Here is a 10,865-nt window from a genome sequence, read left to right on the forward strand (position 1 = left end):
AAAAAAAAAAAAGAGTAGTAAGTTGTGAAGAAAATCACTTTGGAATCAGGAACAGGGTGTTGATGGCAGAGCTTTGGCACTTAAGAACTATAAATTTGGTAAAATTACTTAATTTTTCCATGTCAGTTTGCTAGGTGTCCAGGTGGTCAAATAGGACAATGAGCCAAAATAAAAATAACAAACAAGGCTTTATTCATTTATTGTGACAATTAAGCAAGATGCAAAAAATGATGCTGACTTTCTAGTGTTCCATTCCTTCCTTGGGGGAACCCAAGGAAGGTCCCAGGTCAGGGTCAGGTGGATCAGTGTAGATGGAGGGAGTTGTCTCAGTGTTGAGAAGCCCTAAACAAACGGATCCTTTATTGGTTTAAGGGTGAGTTTGAGTGAGAAGTAGAAAGTTTAGGAGTGAAAAAGTACTGAGTCAGAGTAGAGAAAAGTGTTTGAACCAAGACCCCCTGATAAAGAAGTTTCCCCAGACCCAACAGTGGCTGAGCTGAAGCCCCTGTTAAGGAGTATCCAAGTGGGGGTAACTGATCCAGGATATATAAGAGCATGTCTGGCCGAGAGACACCAAGTCTTTAACTGCAACTCCCTCCAGAATTCTGTAATGTACTAGCTGTGAACCACATCTGGTGTGGGAGGGCAGCTTTCTGCCTGAGGCTTGGCAGGCAAAACCTTTGCCATTGCTTATGGTTGATCATGAATGATTTCATATAGGATTTTTGCCTCATTCACTAGTAGTCAGAATAGACTTCAGTAATTTATACACTTAAAAATTTAACAGCTTAACATAATTAACTTCTATTTCTCTTTCATGTTGATCAGGTAGCACTTTTCCAGATGAGGGTTTAGGAATCCAGGCATTTTCTATTTAATGGCATTGTCATGACAATGTGGCCTTTGAAGTCATTGTGGAAGGAAAACAGATAACATAAAAAAAAAAAAAAACTCAGGATTTTATGATTTAAAAATAGCATTTGTCACCCCTACTCATATCTCATTGCCAGAACCCATTCATATGTCTACAAACTATAAGATATATTGGGTAACATAGACTTCCCCTGTGCTCAGAAAAAAAATCAAAATTTGATGAAGAAAAAATAGCATTGCCTCTACAACACATTCAGAGATTTTTTCCTCACCTTTAAATGCCTGTAGTAATACTGCATAATATTTTCTAAGGGTTGACTGAGAAATTGCCCTTAAAATTACATCACATTTGAAACATATAAAACTATCAATGAATACTAGCTATGATTGTTAATTACCTGAGGAAATTCCAGATGTCCTTAGCAAATACTTATTCTTTTTTTTAAATAGGTAATATCTTTATTTATTTATTTTTTAAAGTAATCTCTATGCTCAATGTGGGGCTCAAACTCACAACTCCAAGATCAACTCAGCTCTACCAGTTGAGCCAGGCCAGTGCCCCATAAATGCTTATTCTTTTGGCAAACAAGAGTTATACAAAAGCAGCTATAATTATAAAAGCAGTTGTTCTCAAATTTAACCAAGAGAACAGTAAAGAACAAATGAAGAGAGAGAAAAAGCAGATTAATAATAGTAAAATCATAACTATTTCAATAGAGAATATTAAACAATAATTAAGAGTTGGATTTGAGTCTAAACATTAATCCAATCAGACAGTGTAGGCAAGGCATCCACTCACTGTCTAATGTTAAGCAAAAAAACCACAAAACACATTTTCTGCATGATGGACAAGAAGTTTCATTCATGAACAACATGGGAAACTTAAATAAATCATGGAGAAGTCCTAATAGTTGTATTCAAATACAAAAGGTGATGTTGGCAAATGAGAAACAAGATTAAGAGTGGAAGAAAGGCAAAAATAGTTAAGACATTTAAATATATAGAAAAATGTTTGTTAAAAAAATATATTCTTGGGGTGCCTGGGTGGCTCAGTCGGTTAAGCATCCAACTCTTGATTGAGCCTGGCATCGGGCTCTGCGCTCAGTAGGGAGTCTGCTTGAGATTCTCTTTCTCCCTCCCCTCCCCGCCTTCCCCCTGCTCATGCTCTCTCTCTCTCTCTCTCAAATAAATAAATCCAATTCTTCCATATTTACCAGCCATGGTAGATCTGTATTATTTGACAAAAGTAACCTGTTTTATTACAGGACATAACTATGGAATATCAATTAAGTGTATTCATCTATAAGATGTTGCAATTACTGTTTTATATCAAATATCATTGATATGCAATAATTTACTGTGGTCAAAAATCTTATAAATTGTACATATTTTTAATGCAAAGATTTATGAGAATGACAATGATGTTGATAGTGACAATGATGATGACAATAGACTATATACACACCTTTACTCTAGGAGCCATCTGATGATCCCCATTCTGTTGAAATGATAAAAGAGGAGATGAGGATGATCATTTTGAACATGAAAGAAGTGTTTGCTGGAGCAGATATTTCTGGGTTCTGTTCCTGTCTTTCCAATTTCTCAAAAAACTATCTGAAGGTACATGTTTTTGTTGTTGTTGTAGTTTTTAGGAGAAAGGAAGTTGAGTTTTATTTTATATTTAAAACTTATTTTATTTTTTCATCATGATAAGTGTACTCTTTAATTCCATGCACTATTTCACCTATCTCCCTACCTACCTCCCCTCTGGTAAACCATCTGTTTGTGCTCTGTAGTTGAGTCTGTTTCTTGGTTTGTCTCTCTCCCTCTCTTTTTCTTCTTTTGCTTTTTTGTTTTGTTTCTTAAGTTCTACATATGAGTGAGATCATATGGTTATCTGTATTTCTCTGGCTGACTTATTTCACATAAGATTATACTCTCTAGCTCTATGTTGTTGCAAATGGCAAGATTTCATTCTTTTTTATGGCTGAATAATATTCAATTGTATATATATACCACATCTTTTTTTTGTATCCATTCATCTATCAATAGACACAGGTTGCTTCCATAGTTTGGCTATTATAAATAATTTTTTGTATTTTGTTTTGCAATAAACATAGGGGTACATGTATCACTTTGAAATCGTGTTTTGGTATTTTTTGGGTAAATACTCAGTAGTGCAATTACTGGATCTTAGGGTAGTTCCATTTTTAATTTTTTTGAGGAATCTCCATACTGTTGTCCAGAGTGGCTGCACCAGCTTGCATTCCCACCAACAGTGCAAGAGGGTTCCCTTTTCCACATCCTCACCAACGCTTGTCTTTTGTATATTTGATTTTAGCTATTCTGACAGGTGTGAGGTAGTTTTGATTTGCATTTCCCTGATGATCAGTGATGTTGAGCATCTTTTCAAGTGTCTGTTGGCCATCTGTATGTCTTCTTTGGAAAAGATGTCTATTCAGGTCTTCTGCCCATTTTTAATTGGATTATTCATTTTTGGGTGTTTAGTTTTATAAGTTCTTTACATATTTTTGAAACTAGCCCTTTATCAGATATGTCATTTGCAAATATCTTCTCCCTTTCCATATGTTGCCTTTTAGTTTTGTTGATTATTTTCTTTGCTGTGCAGAAGCTTTTTATTTTGAAGTCCCAAAAGTTTATATTTGCTTTTGTTTTCCTTGCCTCAGGAGACATAAATAGAAAGAAGTTGCTATGGCCCATGTCAAAGTAGTTACTGCCTAAGTTCTCCTCTAAGATTTTTATGGTTTCATGTCTCACATTTAGGTTTTTAATCCATTTTGAATTTATTTTTGTGCGTGGTGTAAGAAAGTGGTCCAGTTTCATTCTTTTACATGTTGCTGTCCAGTTTTCCCAACACACTTGTTGAAAAGATATTCTTTTTCCTATTGGATAGTCTTTCCTGTTTTGTTGAAGATTAGTAGATCATGTAGTCGTGGACTCTTTGAGTAGTATAGACATTTTAACAATATTTACTCTTCCAATCCATGAGCATGGAATGTTTTTCCATTTCTTTACATTGTCTTGAATTTCTGTCATCAGCATTTTATAATTTTCAGAGTATACGTCTTTCATCTCTTTTGTTAGGTTTATTCTTAGATATTTTATTGTTTTTGGTACAGTTGTAAATGGGATTATTTTCTTAATTTCATTTTCTGCTGCTTCGTTATTAGTGTATAGGAATGCAACAGATTTCGGTATATTGATTTTGTACCCTGCAACTTTACTGAATTCATTTATCAGTTCTAGTAGGGTTTTTTTGGTGGAGTATTTAGGGTTTTCAATATATAGTATCATGTAATATGCAAATAGTGAGTTTACTTCTTCCTTACCAATTTGGAGCCCTTGAAAGTACATGTTTCATTCCACATTCCTATCACTAAATTCCTACCACTCAAACATGAGGTCCTTGTCTTCACATTTGATGTATTCCATTCTATTGAGATTATCTGGACCTATTTACTACCTCTTTACGTCTGAACTAAAAACAAGTGTAGTACTCACCATCATCTGTCAATTAAATAATGAGATATATTTGAACCAAAAATTAGAGGGGAATGTTGTCAGGATCAATTGTGTGCTAAATACCAATAGTTGATGGATAAAACAGTCTTTGATGAATATCTTCTATTTTCTTATTGCTGCAAGACAGATGGGCTATAAGAATTGGTCTCCACCAAACCGGCTAAATGCTGTCATGATTTTGGACCCATCTGCAGTTTTCATTTGAGTTATAGTCTCAATAGTACAGATAGGAAGCATAATGAGCACTGATATTAAAATAAAACAAATGAATAAGGCAAGTGAATAAGATCACTTTTCCAGCTCTGTAAATCATATTTATCTAACTAAAACATTTTATGTAGCACATATAAGTGTCTCTAGCATTTTAAAAAACTACAATGAGATATCAGCACAAGCCCGTTAGAGGTTCATCATTCCATTAAAATCAGGATCTTGTAGTACCTTTTACTATAATTCCTAAAGTGCTTTAGACAGACACTGCAGAGCATTTTAATAATGATGAAGAGCTCCTTAACATGACTTGTTAACAATATCTTGGTGAAGAAAATATTCTTTCTAGAAATTGTTTGCCCACCCCTATTCTACTTTATATTATTATACTCTAAGTTATGAGAAGGAAATTATGGCATCTCATTTTTACTTAATGTAGGATTTTATTACATTTTAATAAGAACCTATGTCCTATATTAAGACATATTCTTACATCTGTGTTTACAAAATCCAAAATGAAGCCCCCAAAAATACACTGCAGGAAAAAAATATATTGTGAGTTTTGCCAAATTAGAAGGCCTTGGGAAATATTTTAGGCTTTTCACGGACCATTCTTTAAAATAAAGTTTGAAAGAAAGCCTACATATATTCATAATAATTAGCCAGAAGTTATTCTTGTAGCAGATTTATTACTGAGAGGGACTCACAGATCTCAGAAAAGCAATGATGTTCATGGATATGCCTATTACAGTCAGTCAAAAGATATAGATGAAAATCAGCAAGGGAAGACGCATATATAGGTGAAGGTTCAGGAAACACAAAAACATGGAGCTTCCAGTTGTCCTCCCCTAGGGGAGTCACGTAGCCAGTGTCTATTTTTCCTAGAAATGATGTGTGACAATACACACAGAATATTGTCAATCAGGGGTACTCACCTGAGCATTGGTAGTCAGCATTTTTATTGGGATTAGATCATGCCACATGACTAATTTTACTCTCCAGCCTTTCTGGAGGTAAGACTTTTATCAGGCAAAACATTTCAAAGACTTGCAAGTTATCTCCTAGGAGCTGAAGGCAAAGGCAAAACCTCTTCTTGGGCAAAGTTAATCCTTTAGTGTACACTGGTACAAATAAAAACAAACAAACAAAAAACACTAATCAAGGGCAGTAACACAATCCAGGATCTATATAATGTATTATCTACAATTTCCAATATTCGATCAAATTTATGAATCATATAAACAAGATGATGTTGTATTGAACAGTAAAGCCTCTAAAGCAACTATTATATGTATGTTTAAAGAATTTAAAAATATAATAAAATAATTAAAGGTAAACATAATTTAAGCTAGCATACATAGGGAATTTCAGGAAAAATAAACCTAATTGAGATTCAAAAGGGAATTAACATCAAGGTGACTGTACTTAGGGCGCCTGGGTGGCTCAGTCGTTAAGCGTCTGCCTTCGGCTCATGTCGTGATCCCAGGGTCCTGGGATCGAGCCCCACATCGGGCTCCCTGCACTGCGGGGAAGCCTGCTTCTCCCTCTCCTATTCCCCTTGCTTGTGTTCCCTCTCTCGCTGTGTCTCTCTCTCTCAAATAAATAAATAAAATCTTAAAAAAAAAAAAGGTGATTGTACTTAATAATATACACTTGAAATTTGCTGAGAGTAGATGTCAAATGTTCTCATGACAAAATAAAATAAATAATAAATAAATAAATAAATAAATGACAGATAACTAGGGAAAGCAAATATGTTAATTGCTTTGATTATAGTAATCATTTCACAGTGTATATGTATATCAAAACCATGCACATCGTATGTGCAATTTTGATGTCCAAAATAAATAAAAATATTAAAAAAATTGTAACTTCTCTATCTTACACTCACTTTTTTGTTCTTCTCTGCTTTTTCTAGAATAGAAAAAGTTCTATGATGATAGAAATTTTTGATTTTTTTAATTGTCTTATTCCTAAAACTATATCAGTATCTGATAATATAGTAAGTATTCAATGAAAACAAGGTATTTATAGGCAGAAAATTATAGTAATAATTAAAAATCCACTGGAAGACAGTTTTAAAAAATGATCCAATCTGAGGAAAGGAAAAGAAAAATTAGGGAAAATAAATAGATCCCCAGAGATCTGTGGGACAATAAACAAAATATCTATTTACTTTAAATGGAAATTTCAGAAAGAGAATAGCATGATACTGAAGTACAAAAAATGAGAAAGAAAAGCCAAAAATCTTCACCATTTGATGCAAAAATCAAAATTATAGGTTCAAGAAGCTCATTGAGCCCTAATCTGAATTCTGAATAAACATAAGGAGAACCAAATCTAGTCACATCATAGTACAACTTCTGAACACCAATGTTAAGAAAATTGCAGAAGCACCCAGAGAAAAAGACACAATTTAGTAGGTGAGAAGGATAAGAATTATACTGACTAATGAGAAACAATGGAAACTGGGGGGAAAAAAAAAGAAGAAGAAAGAAAAAAGAAGGAGGGAAGGAAGGAAGGAGGGAAGGAAAGAAGGAAGGAAGGAAAGAAAGAAGGAAGGAAGGAAAGAAAGAAGGAAGGAAGGAAGGAAAGAAGGAAGGAAGAGAGGAAGGATTGAAGGAAGGAAATGTTTATAGGGATAAATGAAAATAAAAATCCTGAATTCTGTATCCAGTGAATATATTCTTCAAAAGTTGGATTGAAGTAAAGACATTTTCAAATGTATAAAAGCTGAGAGAATTTGTTGTCAGCAGGTCAATACTACAAGAAATAATAAAAAGTGTCTTATACCAATTGGGAATTTAAATGTACTGGAAGGGATAAAGAACACCTGGATTAATAAATGTGGGCAAATATAAAAATTCTTAGTGTTCACTAATTTCAAATTTCAAGGTTTCAAAATTTATAACCTAGGATAAAATATTTCAAAGATTCTTCTATACATTTGTATGTTATTTATACTTATATTATTTAAAACAATATATCTGCAAAAATTATAATAAAAATAATGAATTATTATGTCATGCTTGGTGATCAAACTAAAGTGAAGATGGAAGTTTAACTACATAGTCCTACATCAAAAATACATTTAAGCATTTTTTTATAAAATGATATATGGTACTTTAAAAGATAAATTAATTCTTATAATCATTACTCCCAGATGATAGGAGAAAAAAGTTTCCATTTGCTATTTATAAGTATTTGTATACAACTATAAGCTATGGGTGAACATATGTTTTACTCCCATTAAATACAAAGTATAACTGGCAATAATTACTGTATTTTCCATTTAATATTTCCGCAATGATTAGTGATGTTGAATATCTGTTCATGTACCTGTTGACTATTCATATATCTTCTTTGGGAAAATGTCTATTCAGGTTCTTTGCCCATTTTTTAAAATTGTTTTTGTTTTTTTGCTTTGTTTTGTTTTGCTTTTAAGTTACATGAGCTCTTTATATTTTAGATATTAATCACTTATCTAAATTTGCACATTTGCAAGTATTTTCTCCCACTCTATAGGTTTCCTTTTAATTTTGTTGTTGGTTTTCATTGCTGTTCAGAAGCTTTTTAGTTTGACATAGTCCCACATATTTATTTTTTATTTTATTTCTTAGACTTTACATGTCATATCCAAATATCACTGGCAAGACTTACGTCAAGGAGTTTTTTTCTGTTTTCTTTTAAGAGATTTATGGTTTCCCAACTTATATTTAAATTTTTAATCCATTTTGATTTATTAATCATTTATTTTTTATTTATTTATTTATTTATTTATTTATTTATTTATTTATTTATTTTCAGGATCTTTGTGATTTGTACTCTAATCTTTATTATTTTCTGCCTTCTGCTAGCTTTGGGCTTAGTTTTTATCTTTCTAGTTATTTGAGACATAGAATTAGATTATATTTTTGAGACCTTTCTTGTTTCTTAATATAGGTATTTATTGCTAAGAACTTACCTTTCAGAACTGCTTTTGATGCATCCCATAAGTTTTGGTATGTTGTGTTTCCATTTTCATCTGTCTCAAGATATTTAATTTCCCCTTTAATTTCTCATGATCCATTGGTTGTTCAGGAGAATCTTGTTGAATTTCCATGTAGTTGTGAGGTTTTTTTAGTTTTCCTCCTGTTATTGAATTCTAATTTCATACCATCATTGCCAGAAAAGATATTTGAAATCATTTCAATCTTCTTGAATTTGCTAAGACTTTTTTTGTGACTTAACATATGGTTTATCCTAGAAAATTTTCCCTGTGTGCTTGAGAAGAATGTGCATTCTGCTGTTCTCAAATACAGTGTTCTGTATATGTCTGTTAGATCCATTTGCTGTATCATGTTGTTCAAATCCTGTTCCCTATTGATTTTCTTCTGGATGATCTAGCCATAGTTAAGAGTGGGTTATTAAAATCCCCAGCTATTATATTGTTCTTTATGTCACCTTTAAGCTCTGTTACTTTATTCTTTATAAATTTAGGTGCTCCAATGTTAGATGCATGAATATTTACAGTTATATCTTCTCGATGAATTGACATTTTTATTATTATGTAATTATCTTCTTTGTTATTTTTTTTGCCATTTTTAAGGTCCATTTTGCCTGATAAAAATATAGCCACTTCTGCCTTTTTTGTTTGTTTTGTTTTGGTTATGATTTGTTTTAAAGATCTTTTCCATCCCTTCACCTTCTCTATGTGTGTCTTTAGGGCTAAAATCAACCTCTTATAGACAGCATATCATTTGATCTCCCACCCATTCAGTCATTGTATCACTTTTGATTGGAGAATTTAATCTCTTTGTTTAAAGTAATTATTAATAGGTAAGGACTTACTACTGCCAGATTATTAATGTCTTATGGCTTTTTTTTGTTCCTTGCAACTCACCCTGTTGTATTTTTTGCGTGTGTTTTGATGTATTTTGTCACCAATATGCTTTGACTTCTTTATCATGTTCTTTTTTGTAATGACTACAGGTTTTCCCTTGTGATTACCATGAGAGCTTACACAAAAAAAATCTTACAGTTGTAACAGTCTATATTAAACTTATAACAACTTAATTTCAAAGGCATTACTAAACTCTACACTTTTACTTCTCTTCCTGCTTACATTTTAGGTTATTGATGTTAGTTCACTTCTTTTCTTTTTATAATTCTGTATCTGATAACAAATTATTATAGTTATGGTAATTTTTAGTACATTTTTTATCTTTTAAACTATAGTTTTAAGTGAATTTTATACCACTATTGCCATATTACAAAATCTAACTTTGATTATATATTTACCATTACCAGGGAGTTTTGTGCTACCCATCTATGTTTTATGGTATTAATTAGTGTCCTTTTACTTCTACTGAAGGAATTATCTTTAGCATTTCTTATAATTCAGGTTACTAAACCTGATGGACTCCCTCTGCTTTTCTTTGTTCAAGAAAGTCTTTATTTTTCCTTAATTTCTGAATGACAGCTTGCCATGTGCAGAATTTTTGGTTGATAGTTTTTTTGTTCAATATTTTGAATATATAATTCCATTCTCTTCTGGCCTGAAAAGTTTCTGTTAGGATATCTGCCAATAATTATACGAGGGTCCTCTTGTATGTGAATTCTCTCTTCTCACTTGCTACTTTCAAAATTCTTTCTTTGCTTTCACTTTTGACAACTTGATTATAATGTATTTTGGTGTAATCCTACTGGGGTTCAAACTTTTTGGGATCCTTTGGGCCTCATGAATCTAGATGTCCACTTTTATTTCCAGGTTTGGGAAGTTTTCTGCCATCATTACTTTAAGCAGACTTTCTTTGAATTCCTCTTTCTCTTCTTCCAGAATTCCCATATTGAGAATAATGAGTGTGTGTGTGTGCGTGTGTTCCATCAGTCCTGTTGGCTTTCTTCACTCCTATTCATTTTCTTTTTTTCCTCAAACTGGATAATTTTAAATATCTTGTCTTCTAGGTCACTGATTCTTTCTTCTTGAGGTTGAGTGAGCCATAGAAGCTCTCTATTGAATTCCTCAGCTCAGTCATTATATTTTTTAGCTCTAGAACATTTTTTTATGGTTTCTATCTCTTTATTGAACTTCTTGTGCTATTCATGCATTGTTTTTTTAAATTTCAAATAGTTTTCTGTTTGTGTTCTTATAGTTCACTGAACTTCTTTAAGAGGATTGTTCTGGAGAAAGACATGTATCATATGATCTCACTGATATGAGGAATTCTTAATCGCAGGAAACAAACTGAGGGTTGCTGGAG

The sequence above is a fragment of the Leptonychotes weddellii genome, chromosome 11 (assembly GCF_054177405.1).
Source record: "Leptonychotes weddellii isolate Sample4059 chromosome 11, ASM5417740v2, whole genome shotgun sequence".
Classification (NCBI taxonomy): Eukaryota; Metazoa; Chordata; class Mammalia; order Carnivora; family Phocidae; genus Leptonychotes; species Leptonychotes weddellii.